Consider the following 23,863-nt stretch of genomic DNA (forward strand, 5'->3'; position numbering starts at 1 on the left):
GGGGTAGGAATCGATGTAATCCTAGGGATGAAGTGGATGAGCGGGAATGGAGTGTTGATCGATACATCAACCCTTGTGGTAATGTTGAGAGATCCTGTGGATAAGAAGGGTTTTCTAGTGTAGTTACCTCATGATATCGCTATCCACAATACAACCAATGCTACCATAGCCAAAGCCATTGAAGATATACCGGTTGTCTATGAGTTTCCAGATGTCTTCCCTAATGACTTGCCTAGATTACCTCCGGACCATGATGTAGAATTCAAGATAGAACTCATCCCGGGTATGGCACCTATTTCTCAAAGGCCCTATAGAATGCCACCCAATGAGTTGGCTGAGCTAAAGAGTCAGTTAAATGAGCTATTAAAGAAAGGTTTGATTCAGCCTAGTTCTTCTCCTTGGGGTTGTCCGGCTATCTTTGTGAAGAAGAAGGACAAGTCTCTGTGCATGTGTGTGGATTATCGCCCCCTTAATGCTGTTACTATCAAGAACAAATACCCTCTTCCTTCGCATCGATATTCTGTTTGATCAGCTCTCCAAAGCTAAGGTATTCTCTAAGATCAATTTGAGGTCTGGCTACCATCAGATCAAAATTCATCCTGAAGATGTACCTAAGACAACTTTCTCTACTCGTTATGGCTTGTTCGAATACCTTGTCATGTCCTTTGGGTTGACAAATGCTCCGGCACACTTTATGTACCTGATGAATTCAGTATTCATGCTGGAATTGGACAAGTTGTCATCGTGTTCATTGATGATATCCTTGTATATTCTCATAATGAAGAAGAGCATGCTGAACATCTGAGAATTGTTTTAACTCAGTTACATGACAACCAGCTTTATGCTAAGTTCAGCAAGTGTGAATTCTGGTTGAACAAGATACCTTTTCTAGGTCATTGTTATCTGGAGATGGAATTTCGGTTGACCCTACTAAGGTGCAAGAAGTCCTAGAGTGGAAGGCACCTACTACAGTCACGGAAGTCTAAAGTTTCCTGGGTTTGGCTGGCTACTATCATCTGCTTTATCCAGGATTTCTCAAAAATCGCCAAGCCCATGACTCGCCTACTTCAAAAGGATGAGAAGTTTGTGTGGACCCCGAAGTGTGAAGAGGCTTTCCATACTTTGCGGACCCTACTAACCTCTGCTCCTATATTGGCATAACCTAACATCGAGAAGTCCTTTTGATGTCTACTGTGATGCATGTGGCACCGGTTTGGGGTGTGTTCTTATGCAGGAGGGCCGAGTCATTGCTTATGCTTCGTGCCAGCTTCGAAAACATGAAGTCAATTATCCTACCCATGACTTAGAGCTAGCCGTGGTTGTTCATGCCCTGAAGATTTGGAGACATTACTTGCTAGGTAATGTGTGCAACATCTATATGGACCATAAAAGTCTCAAGTACATCTTTACTCAACCCGAGTTGAACATGCTGTCAACGACGATGGTTGGAATTAATCAAAGACTACAACCTTCAAGTGCACTACCATCCTGGTAAGGCAAATGTGGTTGCTGATGCCTTAAGCAGAAAGGCCCATTGCAATTCCTTAGTTAGTGAAGACTTTCATCTGGCACACCTCCTTCATCCTGTAGTACTCCACAATATCACTGTGGATTGCTCTCTTAGAAGTCGAATTATCGAACTCCAGAAGACTGATGTGGGTGTGTTTCACATCAAGCGGAAGATGAAAGAGCATGAGACCAAACACTTTAGGGTCGATGACAAAGGAATTCTCTAGTTTAATGATAGGCATGTAGTACCCAAAGACAAAGAACTTAGAAATCAAATTATGGCTGAAGCCCATTCTTCTAAATTGTCCATCCATCCTGGTAGCAGTAAAATGTATCAAGATCTCAAGCTATATTATTGGTGGACCAAGATGAAGAAAGAAATCACAGCCTACATGGCAAGGTGCGATAACTGTTGCAGAGTCAAGGCTATTCACATGAGGCCCGGATTATTGCAGCCACTCTCTATTCCTGGCTGGAAGTGGGAAGAAATTGTTATAGATTTCATTGTTGGATTACCCACTACCAAAAAGGGTTGTGATTCCATCTAGGTTATCGTAGATCGTCTAACTAAATCTGCTCACTTTATTCTGGTCAAGTCTACCTATCACCCTCACAATTATGCTAAGATTTATTTTCAACAAGTGGTATGTCTCCATGGTGTACCCAAATCCATTGTTTCAGATAGAGGACCACAATTCATGGCTCGCTTTTGGGAGTGCTTACATCAGAACCTTGGCACTCATCTAATCCGTAGTTCTACCTATCATTCCACAAACGTCAGGACAGACTGAGCGTGTTAATCAAATTCTTGAAGACATGTTAAGAGCTTGTCTTATCTCTTGCAAAGGCTCTTGGGAGGAATGGTTACCTCTCACTGAATTCTCTTATAACAACAGTTATCAAGAGAGTATCAAAATGGCTCCTTTCGAAGCACTTTATGGCCGCAAGTGTAGAACTCCTTTGAACTGGGTGGAACCCGAAGAACGAAGATTCTATGGTATTGATTTTGTAAAAGAAGCCGAAGAGCAAGTCCGAACTATACAGAAGAATATGATTATCAGCTCAGGCTAGACAAAAGAGCTATGCTGACAAGAGAAGAAAACCTATTGAGTTTGAAGTAGATGATCATGTTTATCTGAAGGTATCCCCTATGAAAGGAGTAAAACGTTTTGGAATCAAAAGGAAGCTTGAGCCTCGATATGTTGGACCTTACCGCATTATCGAGAAAAGTGGAAGAGTAGCCTATAAACTCGATCTACCACGTGAGATGGGAGCTATATTCCTGGTATTCCATGTGTCCCTAGCTGAAGAAGTGTCTCTGTATTCCCAAGGAAAGAATAGCAACAAGGAAAATCAACTTGAAATCTGATCTTTCTTATGAGGAGAAGCCCGTACAAGTTCTAGATACTCAAGAAAGAGTGACTCGTAGGCGAGTCGTTAAGTTGTACAAGGTAGTTTGGAGTAATCATAGTGATCGGGATGCAACATGGGAGCGGGAAGATTATCTAAAAGAAAACTATCCGGCTTTCTATACTGATTGGTACACTTTCCAAATCTCAGGACAGAGATTTTTCTAAGGGGGGAGGGCTGTAACACCCTAGGTGTTTGGCTTCCACAAAATTGTATTTCATTTCATAAACATATGCATCATCTATGTCATCATGCCATTGTCACTGAAACATACATATGCAACATTCGCAAATTCTGTTTGTTTCATACTTGATTTGCTTAGTGAATGGTAGTAGTGAAACATATGAATGCAACATGAGTCTCTCATACCTTGAAACATGGCAACATGGTAGTAATGTGGCAAGTTAAAATTGCAACAAAAGTAATGAAACATGTGAAACATGGAATTGCAACATTTGAGTGAATTGATTGTTTTGTGCTTCATCACATGTGATCATTAGAAATTGGTATATCACTTGTGTAAAGTGGTTAATTAGGGCTAATACACCTTAACTACACTTAGGGTAATTGATGGGACATTGTTCATGTAGATCAAAATGACTAAATTGCCCTTAAGTGGAGGTTTGACTTTTAATGACCCTTAGAGTGACACTAGTTTGACTAATTCAAAAGTCCAACTTAGAGATCTTGCATGGCTGTGCACTCTTTACCAAAGTTGTAGCTAATTTATCAAGGAACAAAAGTTGTTTTATGATCAACTCATGAAAATGTGTGGAATAGCCTCAAACATGGCCCACAAGTCATTATTGATGGTGGATTCAACACTGAAAAATATTTCTGAGTCCTAACTGCATTTTCAGTTTGATTGAGCCACCTTTGGCTTGATGTAACTGCTGATCCATGGTGAATGAGATGATGGTCCTTGAAAAGAAATTGTAGATGGATGGTAGACCTACAATTTTCATGTACACTGTTTTTGCAATGGATCAATGGTTTAGCCATGTTGACAAGTCGAATTCGCGTTGTCAGTCGTCGTCATTGAACACTGAATCAAAAATTTCAGAAAACGGACAGAGCTCGCCGTGGCCGACCGGCGCAGGAGCTGATCGCCGTGTGGCACGCATGCTCTGCCAACATCTCCACGTCGTGCGTCCAAGCTCCAGATGAAGGCCTGCGTCTCACCACTCGCTCGTTCACTCGCCATTTCACCCTGCCATCTTCCTCCTCCATGAGAGCACGGCGACCGGGACGCCGTGGCAGCCTGCCGAGCCAAAAATCCACCTCAACTGAGCACCTTGGTCCGATTCATCAAAGCCACAGCCCCACCGTGAGCTTCTCCATGTCTGCGACCCCACCGTCATTCCATTTTCGCCTTAGGTAGACCTCCCCATGAGCGCGGCTCCACCGGGTCGCCATGACTGCTGCCGGCCGAGCTTGCACGGGGCTATGCCACTCAAGCCCCTTACCATCCCTTCTCTCCCTTGCGCTTGGTGCGGTGAATGCTACTGATGCTCGTAGGGTCACCCACTAGGGCCGTGACGCAGTAGCCTCGCTAGAGCCAGCCAAGACGTGGCTGTGCGCCGCCATGGCTGTCACCACCCCCTCTAGCTACGGTAATAGCTAAAATTGATGGCTCCGCTAGATGCGCATGGGTGAGGCAAACACCGTAGCACCGATGGACTCGACGGAGATGTCACCGGCGATGAGTTGCGCCGCCATCTTCTCTTCCTCCCCTGTCCGACTCACTGTCTCGCGGGTCCTGTGCGTCAGCCACTGAAGCAGAGGCGGGAGCCAGCCTAGGCCGCGTCGTGGCTAGGCTGTGCTTGTGCATGCGCTGTGGGCCGCGGTGTCCTTCAGGCCGGCCCAGCAGTAGAGTTAGGGTTTCAAATTTGTTTTTGTTTTATTCTTTTCACAGATTTGTGTATATATTCAAAAATATGTATCTCCTAGTTGGTAGCTTCAAATGATGTGGTTCCAATTTTGTTGAGTTCATGATAATGTCTAGTTTATATTAAAAATATAATTTATGCCATGTTCTGTTGTGAAAAATGGAGTTGCTAATTATCTCTTTTAATCATGGAGGAAATAGGGGTAATTATATATTTTTCTGTGTAGCTCCAAATGGCATGAAATTTTTATGGTGTACTGCTCATATCATGAATAACTTGTAGTTAAATTTTCATACATTTTGGACACTGTATGTAGGAGTTATAAAATTCTCTTGTTTGCATGGATAGATCTTGTGTGAATTTTCATAATTTTTCTATAGATCCAGTAAAGGTAAAAATTGGTGAGTGCTATTCTTATGCTAGAGTGATACTAGGAAAAATAAGAAATCTATTGCTTCACACTTTTCAATAGGGTTTCCTAACTATGCTCGAAATAGACATGTCATCTGTTATTTTGGATACAAGCAAGTTCTGCTTGCCCAATTGCTTTGAAATTTTTATGGTAGTCTATGTGAAGCATGAGATAGCTACTGTAATTTTTGTAGATTTATCTAAATAGTTTTACTATATATTGCTTTAATCACCTAATTAACTAAATAAATTAGAAAAGGATATTGAATAATTTATTTAGAAGTTGGCACTATACTTTCTGATGTTCCTCTGGTATGCACAACAAGTTGGTAAGCTTGGTTTGGTCCAATTATACTTTTGCATCATCACTAAATATTTAATTTAGTAACCCTATCATTTCTGGACAGATTCTAGGTTAACTTGAATTCGATTTGGTTAACGTAAGAATCATGCTTTGATGCTTACAAATGATTTGTAGAGAATTTCATAAGCTTTCCAGAATGTCCTCATGCAAGTCATTTGGAATTGTAGAACTCTTGTTGTGATTGAATTAAGGGACTACTTGTGTGCATATGAAACTTTAAATGTTAATTTAAGTATGCCTTTACTATTTCTAAGTTTGTGGCAATGTTCCTAGGTGTTAGGCCTTTAACTGAAGATGAGCATCTTTATCTTAGGTTATGCAAGTTAGGTAAGTTGATCTTGTTCTTCAAGTTAAGTTAGATACATGTTTTAAAGTGATTTGAATAGAGCTATTCTTAATCGGTAAACGAGTGTCCAGTGATGTTTTCGTTAAACATTTACTATGATTCATTCATCATGAGCATCATGTCATTCCTTATGCATCCATGATATTTATCCTGTGCATCGGCAAGCAATAGGTGTACCGGAGGGCAGTGACACTACTGGAATTCGAGGAACCGAGCGGGGAGCAGCAGCAGCCAACACCAGGAGGTTCAAGAGGTGCAGCCCTCAGGGAGAAGTGCCAGACTGAGGTCGCCGTTGAGTGCCCGGATCACCGTCCAGTGCAACTTTGTGAAAGGCAAGCCCCAGAGCATATTAAGCTTCCTAATTTCTGAAATGCAGTTAAAGTATTATTGTTACATATATATATTGTTGCATTAAGTTTAGGTGTTGGATGCAAACACTTGCTACATTGGTTATCCTAATCCTTGTCCAGATATTGATACCCTGAATCCTATGTAGCTCAGGCTCAGTGTAGTGCTTAGCCCTGCTTAAACACGGTAGAAGTCAGGTGATTTCCTATCACCTGCGAGATATAGGAAGATACATATGGCACGGTTGGCTATATTTGCTATCGTGGAAAAGAACCTATCTTAATTTGAAATGAAGACCGGGCGGAGGCTTGCCTGGTTTGTAGTGACTCCGTCTGTGTCGCTTAAGGACTGAATCTTGGAGCCTTTCCTGTTCATGTTGAACAGCATGCCTCTCTCTTAGTTGGCCATGTCCGAAGACCGACCACGAAGCCGAGTAGCTCACCTCAGGCCGAGAGTCGATAAGTATAAAGTGCTGCCTCAGAAGGGAGCCGTAGGCGTGAGTCCAAGGGCAGGTGATTTAAAAGTCATTGATCGTCCTGGCAGAAGGGTAATCCCTAAGAGTGCTGGCAGCTGATTCGAACCCACGAATTTGGTTCCTGAGTTGTTCCAAAGGTGACCCACGGCTACCCTTGCAAAGTATGCCAGGGTGAGAGTTAGGAATACCCCCTCAGCTGAGTTGTAATTCGATTCGAGTCGCCGTCTCTCCGGTTAGTGAGAACTTGACGGGCTTATCTCCAATGTAGATACACTAAATAACATAATGGTTCAGAAATGATGATATGATGATGACAGCCTTATTATACCTGCTATGGTTAATATTGTTTGCTCCTAATAAGTGAGTGCTCTAGTACAGGTGCAAATCTAGTGGACAGGTAAATGATGATAAACTTGATGCGAAGTTTAAATTAGTTACTATATTCATAAGCTCTTTTATGCAACTGTGTCTAGCTAGCCCACCTCATAAGCCTTGCATGACCCTTGGTGTCTTTTATTTCTGGTTTTGACGGGTAAGTCTAGCTGAGTACCTTCTCGTACTCAGGGTTTATCTCCCTCCTGTTGCAGATGACCAGTTCTACTTTGGTTGCTGCAAGTATTGCCTTCTCCTCGGCTGGGGATGAAGACTAGGACCGTTGGGTGCGGTCTCTCCTAGTTCTCGTACCTGATGATGCTTTTGTGGGACATGACTCAGATCTGGCAATGTATTTGAAACTATGAAGTTATGTACTAAACTATGTTGCTTCCGCGAACTTGAACTTGGTTTGTAATATTTTATTTGAAACTCTGATGGATGTAATCCAAATGCTACTTGTGAAATGTTGTAATGAATGATGTGTTGTGTTGAATCACTACGGTCTTGGTTTGTATGTCGAGAGTTGGATGAAATCCTTCATGATTTCCGGACTACCGGGATTATGGGAGCTTAAGTACCGGAATTTGATCGCTTCGGTGATTGTTTTTGTACTTACGTTCTTATGATTTGGTCGGTTCTGTTACAACCTCGAGCTCGCTAGCTATTGGGTTTGCTTCATTTTCGCTGTGGCTCATGGGAACGTATCCAGCCATTGTAGGTTCGAGCTCACCACCGGGGCAGGGAACTCGGGATTGTGCCTCCACTCGCCTGTATCACCCTTAGTCGCCGCGCGTTGTCTTCAAGGTAACCATTGGCCCCTTAGCTTGGCCTAGAAGACTCGGGTGGCACTGGCGTGGTCGCTCGGTGCCCGCGCCGTTGCGCCATCAGCGCGCACGGCTGCTGGGGACTTCACCGTGGTGAAGAATGTGAAAGGGGAGGGTGCAGCTATAAAACCGTAGACTGGTGAAATAGGTGTCCTAGAGCTCACTGTGAATACATAGTAGTTTGGGGGTGTCCAGTGCATTTCTGCCATCGTGCGCGGGCCTTCCCCCTGTCACTGGGCCATTGGCCGGCTGGGCCACGCCCCCACGTGGGCCACACTGTGGTCTACTGGCACGCGCGGGCGGGAAGGCGGAGTGGGCCAAGCCAGCACTGAGTTGGGCCCGGGAGTAGAATTCGGTTTTCTTAATTCCAATAAATAAGAAATGTTTATTTATTTTAGTTATGAATTGAACTTCAATAAATCATAGTAAATTGCGTAGTTGTCCAAAAATAGTGAGACTAGTTTTGTTAGGTTCACAAAAATACCATCTACTTGTTAGTACAGTTAGAATGCAATTAGCTGTGGCGAGTATTGGATCATAAATTCAAAACTAGGGTACTAATATTAGGTAGATTAATACTTATAAGAATATTGTGGGTAATTGGTGATAGCTATGGACATGAAAATTTTATAGTAGACTTGTTAGGTTATTAGGTAATTGCTGTAAATTTTATAGCCATAGAATGGGATGTTAAATAAAATAGCTATCACTCTTGTTTTATCGTATCTCGATTAAATCGGTATTAGGAGTAAGCAATACCTGTAGTTGCTATAAGAATGTAGGTTATGTTTCATACTTGTTAGTAGTGATGGTATGTAGCTTAGCCTTTAGTAGGTAGACCCCACTTAGTAGTTTAATAGATGTACTTTTGGGTTAAGAATTGTTGTTTTCATATTGTTAAACATTGCATCATCATTTCATGTAGATCATAAACTGGTAGACTTCGTGCCCGTCGGCTGAGCCGGAGTACGACGAGGTAATCGAGGAGTATGAGGAGGAGATCTTCACATAGGAGGAAGCCTAGGAGCCTATTGGTGCTGACCCTGCTGACCCGGCCCCTGCCCAAGGCAAGCCTCGGTGCATAACCCATATTTTTATGATCTCTGAATATATATACATGTGATGTGCATTTAAGTTACAGGCATTTTATGGAAACTGCATGCATAAATATATCTACCTATGAGTCCTACTAGTACAGGTCGAGTAGCTGCTATGCTCAGGGTATCGGTAGCGTGAGTAACCTGCCTGTTACTCGCAAATAGGTGATAAAATATGATCACTTATGATAAAATGGTGGAAAGGAAAAATGGTGACCGGGTAGGGATATGGTTTTGGGTACTGGTGGGTGTAAGTGGTTGTGTCCTACTGGCCAACGGGGCATGACTGATTTGCACTTTTTCCTAGTCCATGTCGATTAAGGACCGGTCGTTGCAATGGACGCTAGGCAAGTCACAGATCTATTGTCCCGAGTGCATACTTGGGTATGGGCGTAGGGAAGACTTGTTGCTCTCTTGTCGCGGATCCGGCTCTTTTCCGGACCAACTGATTGGAGGCAGGGGATGGTGGAGGTCCTTGCACCGCACTAGAGTCTGGGACTCAGGGGCGGGGGCTTGGAGTCCAAGTTTGGACTGGGGACCTGGACACCTAGAACAGGAGAGTGATGGGTTGGTCTTGCTTGTGACTAGGGTACAAGTGGGGCGTGTGTTTTGGGGCACCTAGCTGGGCACATTGGTTCGCGAATCACCACCGAGTCAGTACGACTTGTCTTAGCTCTAGCATCATAGTAAGAACTGAAAGTTGAAGGGAGAAGACATGGAACTGATTGCTCAACTCTTGCTTGAAAGTAGAACAGATGCTTATATAGACTGGCTAGATGAAAACTTAATACTGGCTGATAATAATAATACACAAATAAGGACTCGCTATTAGTATTGTTGTCTGCTAAAGAAAACCTAGCAAACCATAAAGCCTATCATATCCCTTGGAGTCGGGAAAGTATTCCCACTAGTTGGGGAAGTCTTACGAGTACATTGTGTACTCAGGATTTATTTACCCCTGTTGCAGGTAATGCTTGAAGAGTACCATTGTGTGGAGGATCCTTCTAGTGGGCTCTAACGGAATCCTCGCCCCTATCCGCTAGATGTTATTTTTAAATTCCTATTGTTTATCATTCCGCACTCTGGTATTTGGTATTGTAATAATGTACTTTTTAAGAAACTCAGATGTATGAAATGGACTTGTATTGTAACTCGTTCTCATTATTGGATCCTTGGGAAAATGTGGATCTTTCGGGTTCTCCTCTCGGGGTGTGCCCGACTGGACACCGCTCGCTGTAGCTCAGCTTTTGGGGTGCTTAGTGTCTGGTGGGAGATGAGCGCCTCTGTAAGTACACTATTTTGGGCGGTTCTGCCACATAGGGCCACTAAGGTACAAATTTGTGATGATGGAAGTGATGAAGAACATGATAATGAAAATGAAAGTGAAAATGATAGTGATGACGATGAACCTACTAAGGATGAACTATTTGACATGCTAGAAGATGCTAAAGAATACTTTGGCATTCAGAGAAGGAAATGCAAAAGCTTGTGTAAGGAACTAAAAGCCCTTAAGCAAGCCTTTGATGAGCTCAATGCATCTCATGAGAGGCTAGAGGAAGCCATGAGAAGCTTGGCAAGGCTCACAAGAAGCTTGAAAAAGCTCATTCCTCTTTGCTTAATGAACAAAATAAAAAGAAGCATGTTGAGACTTGTGATGTAGGCTTAACTTGTGATATAATTGATGAATCATTATCGATGCCTATCATTGTTGCTCCCGCTAACCCTTCTTGTAGCATTTCTACTAACACCTCATCTAGTAGTGATGGTTTCACTTGTGATACCTCACAAATGGTAGAGAATGAGACCCTCAAGAAGGAGGTCAATAAGCTCACTCACACCTTGGTTAAGGCCTATGGTGGTGAGGACTGCTTGCTTATGTGCTTGGGTAGCTAAAGAGCCTCTCTCTATAAAGAGGGATTGGGCTATATCCCCAAGAAAGGCAAGACGGCCTTTGCTCCTCACCAGACTAGTTTTGTGAAGCACAATGGTTGGTTTTGCACTAGTTGCAAGCAAGTTGGTCATAAAGAGCATGAATGCAACAACAAGAGCAAAAATGCTAATGTATCTTCCATTAAGCTTGATTCTTTTTATATGCTTATCAAGGGTGCAAATGATGTAAAGGCTAAGTTCATTGGTAAACCATGGATGGGCTCAAAGAAGAAAGTCATTTGGGTGCCAAAGAGCTTAGTCACTAACCTTCAAGGACCCAAGCAAGTTTGGGTACCTAAAAAGAATTGATCTTCTTTTGTAGGTCAATTACAAAGCCAGGAGGAAGGCATTGGGTTCTTGATAGTGGGTGCACTCAACACATGATCGGTGATGCAAGAATGTTTAACTCAATCAACACCAATGACAATGATGGTTATGATAGTATCACATTTGGTGACAATGGCAAAGGCAAGGTCAAAGGGCTTGGTAAGATTGCAATATCCAATGACATGAGCATTTCCAATGTGTTGCTAGTAGAGAGCTTGAACTTCAATTTGCTATCCATGGCTCAATTGTGTGATCTTGGATTCAAATGCATATTTGGGGTAGATGATGTAGAGATCATAAGTGTAGATAGGCTCTAATTTGATCTTCAAAGGCTTTAGATATGAGAATCTATACTTGGTTGATTTCAATGCTAGTGAAGCTAACTTATCTACATGCTTGTTCACTAAGTCTAGCATGGGTTGGTTATGGCATAGAAGGCTTGGTCATGTTGGAATGAAACAATTGAATAAATTGGTTAAGCATGACTTGGTTAGAGGCTTGAAAGATGTTGTGTTTGAAAAGGATAAGCTTTGTAGCTCTTGTCAAGCCAGGCAAATAAGTTGGAAACACACATCCTAAGAAAAAGCATGATAAGCACTAGTAAAGCATTTAAGTTATTACACATGGATTTATTTGGGCCAACACAATACACTAGCATTGGTGGTAACAAATATGGCTTTATGATAGTGGATGATTACACTAGATACACATGGGTATTCTTTCCAGTGTACAAAAGTGATGTGTTTATAACATTCAATCATTTGTCAAGGGCATTCACAATGAGTTTGAAACAACCATCAAGAGAGTTAGAAGTGACAATGATAGTGAGTTCAAGAACACTAGAATTGATGAGTTGTATGATGAATTTGGAATTAGACATCAATTCTTGGGCCAAGTACACCCCACAATCAAATGGCCTTATTGAGAGAAAGAATAGAGCACTCATTGATATGGCAAGGTCTATGCTTAGTGAGTACAATATAAGTCAATCCTTTTGGGCCAAAGCTATCAACACGGCTTGCTATTGTAGCAAACGCCTCTATTGTCACCCATTGAAAGAGAAGACATCATATGAACTCTTGAATGGTAGAAAGCCTAACATTGCATATTTTTGGGTCTTTGGATGCAAATGCTATATCTTGAAGAAAGGCACTAGATTGGGCAAGTTTGACAAGAAATGTGATGAAGGATTCCTACTTGGATACTCAACTACTAGCAAAGCATATAGAGTTTAGAATTTGGAAAGTGGTACTCTTGAGGAAGTTCATGATGTTGAATTTGATGAAACCAAGGGTTCACAAGAAGAAAAATGAGAACTTGGAAGATGTTAGAGGCATTCAACTTTCAAATGCCATGAAGAGCATGGATGTTGGTGAATTGAGGCCTAGACAAGTGAATGATGATAAAGATGATCAAGTGCAAGTGCTCTATAACTCAAATATGCAAGATGATACAAATCAATCTAGAACAAGTGGATCTCATGACAATGAACAAGATCAAGTGGCTAGTACATCATCTCAACCCAATGATCAAGCAAGTGCAAGCAATCAAGTTCCAATCCTCCAACCAACCAATATTACAAGGGACCATCCGTTGGACACTATCATTGGTGATATTTCTAAAGGTGTACAAACAAAATCAAGATTGGCTTTATTTTGTGAGCATTTCTCATTTGTGTCATCCATTGAACCAAAGAAGATAGATGAAGCATTGAAGGATGTTGATTGGGTGAATGCTATGCATGAAGAATTGAATAATTTCATAAGAAATCAAGTATGAGAATTAGTAGAGAGACCAAAGGGACACAATGTGATTGAAACCAAAAGGGTCTTTAGAAACAAGCAAGATCAAGATGGGATAGTAGTAAGGAACAAAGCAAGATTGGTAGCACAAGTCTATACATAAGTTGAAGGTCTTGACTTTGGACAAACATAGGCCCCAGGTTGCTAGATTGGAAGCAATTAGGATCTTGCTAGCCTATGCTTGTGCCCACAACATCAAGCTCTATCAAATGGATGTTAAGAGTGCATTTCTCAATGGTTACATCAATGAAGAAGTATATGTTGAGCAACCTCCTAGTTTTCAAGATGACAAGAAGTCCGACCATGTGTACAAACTGAAGAAGGCATTGTATGGCTTGAAGCAAGCAATCAGAGCATGGTATGAGAGATTGAGGGACTTCCTACTCTCTAAAGGGTTTATGATGGGCAAGGTTGAAACCACTCTTTTCATCAAGAAGATTGGAAAAGATTTGTTTGTGTTGCAAATCTATATTGATGACATCATATTTGGATCAACCAATCAAGACTTTTGTGAAGAATTTGGAAAGATGATGGCTAATGAGTTTGAGATGTCCATGATTGGAGAGTTGAGTTACTTCCTTGGTCTTCAAATCAAGCAATTGAAGAATGGTACATTTGTGAGTCAAGGCAAGTATATCAAGGACAAGATCAAGAAGTTTGGCATGAGTGATAGCAAAGTCATTAGCACACCAATGGGAACAAATGGTAACTTGGATAGTGATGCAAGTGGAAATATGGTGGATCAAAAATTGTATCGATCTATGATTGGAAGCCTACTCTATATGACTGCATCAAGGCCGGATGTCATATTTAGTGTATGCATGTGTGCAAGATTTCAAGCCTCATCAAGAGAAAGTCATTTGAAGGCTACAAAGAGAATATTGAGGTACTTGAAGCATACACAAAATATTAGGTTTGTGGATATCCCAAAGGAGCAAAGTTTGAGCTAGTTGGTTACTCCGACTCAGATTATGCGGGATGCAAGGTTGAAAGGAAGAGCACCTCGGGCACATGTCAATTGTTGGGAAGATCACTTATTTCATGATCATCAAAGAAGCAAAATAGTGTTGCATTATCAACCACCGAAGTCGAATACATATCCACCGGTAGTTGTTGTGCACAAATACTTTGGATGAAGGCCACCTTGAATGACTTTGGAATCAAGTTCAAGAAAGTGCCATTGCTATGTGACAATGAGAGTGCAATCAAGTTGACCAACAATCTGGTTCAATATGCAAGAACAAAGCACATTGATGTCCGCCACCATTTCATAAGAGATCACCAACAAAAAGGGGACATTTGCATTGAGAGTGTAGGCACCGAAGATCAACTTGCCGATATATTCACCAAGCCATTAGATGAGAAAAGGTTTTGCAAGCTAAGGAATGAGTTGAACATATTGGATTTCTCAAATATGTGTTGATGCATCCCCACTTATATGACATGCCTCTCCTTCGAGCAATCCAAGGTAAAAATTGATTGGCATGTCATACATCCTTGCTAAGGACATGTTTAGTGCATCTAGACATCTTTCACATTTAATAGGCTCATTCATGAAAATTAAATGAATTTGATGATTGTATGGTACCACTATTGCTTCTATGCTTAATTTGGTCTAGTGGTAGCTTATGACATGTTTGTGGGCTTATAAACCTAGTGTTTTATCTAGAAAATGAGCTCTAAGTGTTTAACTCAACATTGTACAAGATAACCCTTATTTGGAGGTATGAAGAAGCTTGTCCTTGGATCAAACCGAGTTAAATGTCTTTGGCAAGTATTCTAGATTGAACCAAATTTGGAAAAATGATCCTCATCCCATTGATTGATATTGATAATCTCAACCTATCTATTTTTTAAACCTTTGTGGTCATTGATGACAAAGGGGGAGAAAAACAAAGATATTAGTACTATGGGGAGAAAAACAAAGATATTAGTGTACTAAGATAGTGAAAAGACAACAAAGGGGGAGAATTTGACATAGGGGGAGAGAAATGACAAAAGAAAGAGATCAATTAAAATTTTGAGCACACAAGTAGGGGAAGCAAGCTCATGAACTTGTATGGTGCATTTGAATGTGCATTTCATATATTTGCTTGCATGGCACAAGTTTTAAATTTCAATATCCATGATTATATGGTGTATGCTAGTTATAAGTTTGAATGATGAAATGAAAATCTAGCATGCATAGGTTATCTAGTGATTTCATTTCCAAGAGGTATCGAGCTAACCATGGTGCTAAGGATGGTATAATGGTGCACTCTGATTGGTATCACACTTCAAAGGTCCATCTTTTATACCTTAGCATCATTTGGTAGACATTGTCTCCTATATTTCCAATCTAAGCATATGTGCAAGCTACAATCCAAACTCTTAGCACATATGTAGGGGGAGCAATTGCTACCATACGGGGTTCATGAAACTTATCCATATCCTTGTACACATGGCAAATATGTTTGGGCAAGCAACATGGATTCAATTGAATTTCAATTCATATCTTTGTGAAAGGGTTGTCATCAATTACCAAAAAGGGGGAGATTGAAAGATCTAGTTTGATTTTGGTGAATTGATGAAACCCTAAGTGCTAACCTAGTTTATCAAGTGATCATGAGATAGGTAACACATTCCAAGTGGTGAAGCAAATAAAGATCATGACATGATGATGGTGCTGCCATGGTGATGATCAAGTGCTAGGACTTGAAAAGAAGAAAGAGAAAAACAAAAGGCTCAAGGCAAAGGTATAAATGGTAGGAGCCATTTTATTTTAGTGATCAAGACACTTAGAGAGTGTGATCACATTTAGGATCGATAGCCGTACTCTTAAGAGGGGTGAAACTCATATCGAAATGTGGTTATCAAAGTGCCACTAGATGCTCTAACTCATTGCATATGTATTTACCATCTAGTGGAGTGCTAACACATGTGCACAAGGTGATACACTTGGTGGTTGGCACATTTGAGCAAGGGTGAAGAAGATAGAGCTGAAAAGGAGTTAGTCACGCTGGTCATAGAGTGACCGGACACGTTTGGTATGGTGACAGGACGCATCCGGTATTAATGACGAACTCAGCGACCGGACGCGTCCGGTCGCCACACCGGACGCGTCCGGTGTGAATTAGCTAAGTCGTTGTTCGGTGAAATAGTTGATCGAACACTGACTGTGTCTGGTCCGGAGTGACCGGACGCGTCCGGTCGACCGTGGGTGCTTACTAGACCCGACCGGACGCTGAGGCTCAGCATCCGATTAGTTTCTAATAGACGCGTCCGATCGGCCTCAGGTACTCTCTAGACTCGGCCGGACACTGCGGCTCTGTGTCCGGTCATTTCTATTTCTGCATTCGGTCTGAGCATTCGGTCGTCAGCAAGTGTGGGCAGCAACAACTACTTTGGTTTAAACTAGACACGTGGCGGTCTGGGAGCGACCGGACGTGTTTGGTTGACCTACCGGACGCGTCCGGTGCACTCGAGCAGCGTGTCCGGATCGATGCGCAGTCAGCCCAATAATTGAGCCAACGGCTTTATTTCGTGGGAGCTTCTATTGATGCCCCATGGCTGGTTCAAGCTCACTCTCTTGGCCATTTACATTGATATAGCAACCTTGTGAGCTTAGCCAAAGCCCTCCCACTCATCTCCATCATAGATTCCTCATCTTTGTGAGATTGGGAGTGAATCCAAGTACATTGTTTGAGTGTTTGCATCTAGAGGCACTTGGTGTTCGTGTTTAGCTGTGGGATTCGCTTGTTACTCTTGGTGGTTGCTGCCACCTAGATGGCTTGGAGCAGCGAGGATCGTTGAGCGAGGTTGGTGATTGTCTCCAGCTCTGATCTATGTAATTGTGTGGGGTTCTTGACCTTTCCCTGGCGGAGAGCCAAAAGGTACTCTAGTGAATTGCTCGTGACTTGTGTGATCCTCATCTTGTGTTGGTTGTGTGGCACCCTATTGATGGTTTGGCGTGTGATGCCAATTAGCGCGTGAACCTCCAAGTGAGTGAATCGCCACAACGAGGACTAGCTTGCCGGTAAGCAAGTGAACCTCGGTAAAAAATCATTGTGTCATCATTTGATTCCGATGTGATTGGTCTTCATTGGTATTCATTCTTGTGATTGATTGGCTCCTTCCTCGAACATGGCAGTATAAATATCTTGCTCACTCTCTTTACATTACCACAAACTAGTTGTCAAGCTCTTTAGTGTGGCTAGTTGTGAGAGCTTATTAGTTTGGTTAGTGTGGCTCTTTAGTTAGCCTTTGAAAGCACACTAACTTAGTATAGTAACTTAGCCATTGAGTGGTTAGAAACTATAGAGACTAGAATTGTGGTAGGTGGCTTGCATTTTTAGTAGGCTAGCGCAACACTTGCTTCGCCTCATATTTGTCTAACCGGTTTGTTAAGTGTCGTTGTAGAAATTTTTAGTAGGCTATTTACCCCCCCCCCCCACCCTCTAGCCATTAGTACCTTCCAGAAGCACCAAGCTCGGTGGGGAGGGCGGTGCACAGAGCCTCCAAGGCTCAGCGATCGTCGTCATAGTGGACACCATCGACATGGACCGCCTCCCAAAGCCGTCGAGCCTGCAACTTGACCTTCATCAGCAAGCTCCACTCGTGGGTAGTTGGACTTTGTGAGCATCGGCCATGGCGTTCTCGCCCTAGAGTCATGGTAGATGGTCTGCAGCACCGGTGAACGTCCTGCGACGACCACAATGTCGCTCTGGTGATGGCGGCTGGCGACGGCGTGGGCTGTGCGATCCTCCTCCTGCTGGCTCTGGCTCCTCCCGCTCCATCTCGGCAAGCAGCGCTGTAGCAGTCAGCCACCGTGGCCTGAGCCACAGCCGCTGCCTGCAGGGCCATCTCGACTGCCACCACAGCCGCTGCCTCTACTGGCAGCAAGGCGTGTCGCGCGTTCGCTGGCTCTAGCGCCTGCTGCACCGCCTCGAGGGTTGATCGCAGCTCCTCCTCCGGCGGCGGCGCGCGCTCTGGCGATCTGGCTCTCGGTGGACATGGCACTCACTCACTAGAACCCTAGGCTCCTAATACCAATTGTTGCCCAGAAATAGAAATGGATCTTAGATTTGGGGTCCAAAGACGAGAGGGCAGCTTGGCCATAGGCCGCTTGGATTGTATTGAATTGCAAATGACTTGAGATATAGGAAGATGCTTAGCCACTGCTTATATAGGCAAGTGGTGTACCTACTCCTTAGCATATTCTAACTGCATAAAACAGATGCTATGATTCCTACTTGGAAGCCAAGGAACCTGAAAACTACTTGATAGTGAATAGTAAATGCATAAAAGTAAGATACAAGCAGCTAGCCTTAACTATCACTTACATGCCTCTTTTCAATAATTTTTAGGATTCTTGTATCGCTCATTTAGAAATTTTGTGTAACATACGGACATTTATAGTTAAAAATATATAGGTATCTTATATAAAATAGAAGTGCATGCAAATACTGCTACTTGGGGCCTGTTTGGATGCATTAGCACTAAATATTAGCTAGCTAATAGCTAACATCTGCTATTTTTAGCTAGCTAATTTTTAGTAGTGAGATGTTTGGATCCACCTGCTAATAGCTGCTAATTAGTGGTTGGATAGTGAGTTGAAGGTACATATAAACTATTAGCACCTATTAGCAACTTTAAACCTGCTAATGGAACTAATAGTTAGCAGTCCTCTAGTTAATAATTAGCAAGTCTGTTTGATCCACTAGTACTAATTTTACCTGCTAATTTTTAGTGCTAATGAATCCAAACAGACCCTTATCTAGTCAAACCCATCCAATTCAGAAATTGTGATTCAATTTTTTTCAGCAATCTAAGAAACTAATCTACATTTGTTGGTTTCTGCACGACTTTTCAGGTTCTGATGGCATGGATGGATATATTCTTGCCATTTCCTTGGGATTGACTTCTGTTATCAAGTAAACCATCCTTACTATATGATTTGCACTTTTTCACATCCATTGAAGTGTTTATGATTTCTTTTATACTCAAACCTTTGATAATGATGAATGCATCTCCTTTCCGTGTCATTTATTTTTCATGACGTTTAACAGACTATTCTCAACCTATATATTGGAACTATAAGTTACATTATGGGTGTTAAACTGGTGCTCTCATACTAAGGCTGCATCACTGCAGCTGTATCATGTTCTACATTCGTACTAGAGTTACATGTTCATGTGGTTTCAAGTTGCAACCTATCTTATGATGAGCAGATAATGCACTTAGTCATACCAACAGTTGAATTTGATGATAATAAAGATGAATTTAGCAATTACGCGTCTCTGAGCACCTTGTTGTATTCTGGGTGTTATATTTTCTTGTTATAATATATTGTCATTCGAAACACTGAAACAGAATACCATATTAGTGGACCTTTGCCTGTCGAAAGAGAATTACCTTGGTGGTTCCTTGGATTATATGTTCTTAGTTCTTAGTATTAACTAGCATTTTTTCGTTTTCGTTTTGTTTTTTATGGTAGGTCCTTTTTAGATAGCCAGTACTTTCGTCTAGCAAAGCTCAAGTTGATGTTACGATCAAGCATCATGGGGATAATTTATCGGAAGGTATCACCATTCCTCTCATGCACTGTTAGTATCTTTCTGTATTTTTTTTAAAAGAGTATTTCAAACATGTGAAGTCAGCTTGTATTGTACAATGTTTTTCCAACTTGACAATGAACCCATACTATCGAGATGTTCTTAAGCATTTGTACTCTGATATCACAATGCAACACTGATTGGATCCAGTGTCCATGTAGTGGGGTGTGTGTGTGTGTGTGTGTGTGGGGGGGGGGGGGGGGGGGGGGGGGGGGGGGGGGGGCGTTCGGGTCTATGTATGACTCTCTTTTCTTCTATTAATACAATAATACGTAGCTCTCCTGCGTGTTCGAGAAAAAAATTGGTTAGCTATTATCCATAACAACATATTCACAAGCATTTGTATGTTAGTTCATATGCCGTTTATTCCCATATCGATGTCATTCCGACAATCAAAATGGTCTGATTTACTTTAATCTACGGTTGTTTCGCAAATTATATGTTGTAATATAATTGATAAAATGCAATCATGTGAAAATACTTTTAATAAAATATCTTGTGACAACATTTCCATTTGAAAACTTCAATTAGTTTTTGATATGATAGCTAACAATACTTTTTATTTTTTTTAAAATTGAATGCACGTTCAAGGACGAAATGTATTTGGAACATACTTGCTAATTTTGATATAGCGTAGAACTTCTGCTGAGTATTCTATATAGCTTTTGTGGAAGCTCGTTTTGATCTACCAATTTGACATTGTATTTTGTAACAAATTCAATTTTGAAGCATGTTATAACTTTACTTGACTTTTATTTGTTGCTTTTTAAATTTGGATGGATCTTTCTTAAAAAAACAGTGCCTATGTCTCAGTCTAGCTGAGCGTTCTAGGTTTTCTGAAGGTGAGATACAGACCTTCATGTCTGTTGATGCTGACCGGACAATAAACTTGTGTAACAGCCTTCATGATGCCTGGAGGTACTTCCCATCTCAATCTCACATTTTTGTGTATGAAAGACTTAGATTACTATATGTATGCACATGCACTCCATTATCTAATTATTTGCATGATTTGGCGTTTATCTAGCTTGCCACTGCAGATTGGAGTTGCTCTTTATCTGCAATATACACAAGTCAATTATGCTTTTCTATCTGGGCTTGCAATAACAATCATACTAATACCAGGTATGCTTACCTTTTGCTTCCTTGTTATGTATTAGGCTTCTTAGTCATTCAAAGATTTTCGGCCATGCATGGCCTTTTCCCCTTCCAACAAATGATTTTGAATTCTATCATCTCTTGGTTTGCCCTTATTGTCTTGTGAATATTGATCTATTGACCAAGGCATTGCTTCTATACTAATCCAAATACAAATAGATGTATGTTATAAGAACCTGATGGTACTAGGGACTGAGATTTTATTGTGTAATACTAATCCATGTTTATAATCTAATCATAACTTCCTCGAATTAAAATTTCTGCTCATATTTTTTACTTTTAACCATGTCAGTCTCTTTTTCTTGTAACCATGTACACGTGCACAGTGAACAAATGGATTTCTACAAGGATTGCTGGTGCAACAGAAAAGATGATGAAGCAAAAAGACAGGAGGTAAGAAAACTGGTCCTCCATTGCATTTGATGAATAAAGAAAACATCCCTTTGTTTCATTTTACCATATTCCCATATCACCTAGGTGCTTTCTCAAACACCATTACATTATACCTCAGCTTCACTGGCATATACTGTTGATTTGTTTTGGGTCATGAGGCAGGACGAATCATGCAAAAGTTTGCTAGTCAACACAATAATTATAGAACTTAATACTCCAAAATTTATCCATGAATAGGATAAGCTGTGCAGGGGAGCTCTTAGCACATATTAGAACAGTGAAGATGTACAGCTGGGAGAAATTATTCACTGAACGTTTGGTGGAAAGAAGAGAATCAGAAGTGAAGCATCTCGCGGTGTGCAACTGCTCATGATTAATCTACATTTTATAATAAGTTGCACATCTTGAACCTGGAACTAACAAGGGCCTCTTATTTCCCAATAGACTAGAAAATATCTGGATGCTTGGTGCGTCTATTTCTGGGCAACCACACCGACATTGTTCTCCCTTTTCACCTTTTCTATTTTTGCAATAATGGGACACACATTGGATGCTGCCACGGTAAAACAATATCATGAATGATATGCTTAGGATATGCCTTTGGACCAAGAAACATCCTACTAATATCTGGAATCCTTATTACAGGTATTTACTTGTGTTGCACTCTTTAACACACTAATATCACCGTTGAACTCATTTCCATGGGTTATTAATGGGATGATTGATGTAAGTGGATAATTAGTTTATGTCATTATACCGTTACATACATTTGCAGCTGCACTAACATTCCATGCTTTGGTTGCTGCAGGCTGTTATCTCTAGCAGATGGCCTGAGTAATTATTTATCTACTCCAGAGCATCACTCATCCGAGTTAAGTGCCTCTGCTGACCTTTTAAACCACCACTTTAAGAGAGACACCGAAGTAACTCATAATCCAATGGCCGTCGTCCTTCAGAATGTATCCCCTTCTTGGTCTAGCAGCTCTGTTGCTGAGCCGAGCATAGTTCTCAGAGATATATCTTTGCAACTGCAAAAGGGCTATTTATAGCAATTGTAGGAGGGGTAATTATTCTGACCGTCACATTTTCGTTTTTGTACTAGGGTGTTCTAGGCTGGTTATGTGGTGGGGGTACACAATTTCGTTAATGGTTTTGTCGGTGCGAAAAGTGACCAACAAGTAAATATTTATAGTTTTACCGTACGTTGTGATCGGATGTGGCCTAGCACTCAATGACACAGTATTTATACTGGTTCAGGCAACGTGCTCTACGTCCAGTTCTAGTCGGTCGGTGACTTTATTCCTGAGCCCAGGTGCTCGAGGTTTACTCTGGGGTTACAAACGAGTGAGAATAGAAAGGGGGTGTTAAAGGTCCGGTCAGGCTCTGAACCGAAGGGCCAAGAGTGATGTGAACTCCAACGTGCGCTAAGTATTGGAACTGTATGCTTTGTGTAGCTTTAGAGTTTTAAAGCAGTGGAGCCTATTCCAGTGCTCAGAATATCTAAAGCTTAGCAGAGAGAGTCGGAATGACCAGTTCCCTGTTGGGAGAGAGTGCATCCCCTTTTATAGGTGAAGGGGATGGCCTTACAAGTGAGAGAGAGTGTGTGTACGTATGCTATTAAGTCTTATTGCCCACGCTGTCGGTGAAAGGTCCTAACATGGCTAGAGGGAGTGTGAATAGCCTATTTAAAAATCTACAAACCGACTAGATCAATTTGATTAGTATAACAAATAGCGAAATAGCAAACTTGCTCTAGCTCTACAATGGGTTGCAAGCCACCTATCCAACAATTCTAGTTGTTATGATCACTAGGCACACAATTTATAAGGTCACTACTCACTAAGAGCTCTCACAATTGCTACACTAAAGAGCTCCACTAGATGAACTTAATCCACAAAGCAAGCTCTCAATTCTAGCTACACTAAAAAGCTTGTTATAGCTAGTTTGCGGAAATAGTAAATGAGTAAGTGAGGTGATTATACCGCCGCGTAGAGGAGTGAACCAATCACAAGATGAATACTTTATCAATCACCGGGAGAATACCAAAGGGCAAGAGACAACCAATTTTCTTCCAATGTTCACGTACTTGCCAACACGCTACGTCCCCGTTGTGTCGACCAACACTTGGTGGTTCGGCAGCTAAGAGGTGTTGCACGAACCTCGTCCACACAATTGGACACCGTAAGAACCTACCCACAAGTGAGGTAACTCAATGACATAAGCAACCCACTAGAGTTACCTTTCGGCACTCCGCCGAGGAAGGTACAAATCCCCTCACAATCGTCAGAGATGGCCACGAACAATCACCAACTCGTGCCAATCCTCCTCCGCTGCTCCAAGCCGTCTAGGTGGTGGCATCCACCAAGAGAAACAAGTGAATCCCGCAGTAAAACACAAATACTAAGTGCCTCTAGATGCAATCACTCAAGCAATGCACTTGGATTCTCTCCCAATCTCACAATGATGATGATCAATGATGGAGATGAGTGGGAGGGCTTTTGCTATGCTCACAAGGTTGCTATGTCAATGCAAAATAGCCTAAGAGAGTGAGCTTGAGCCGACCATAGGGCTTAAATAGAAGCCCCCACGAAATAGAGCCATTGTACCCCTTCA

General features: G+C 41.7%; 1 pseudogene; it reads left to right on the forward strand.

The window, feature by feature from the left end:
* The window catches only part of LOC136520016 (ABC transporter C family member 13-like), a 119,015-nt pseudogene that overhangs the window by 51,007 nt on the left and 44,145 nt on the right, over positions 1-23,863 (forward strand).

Source organism: Miscanthus floridulus, chromosome 18 (genome assembly GCF_019320115.1).
Source record: "Miscanthus floridulus cultivar M001 chromosome 18, ASM1932011v1, whole genome shotgun sequence".
In the NCBI taxonomy this organism is placed as follows: Eukaryota; Viridiplantae; Streptophyta; class Magnoliopsida; order Poales; family Poaceae; genus Miscanthus; species Miscanthus floridulus.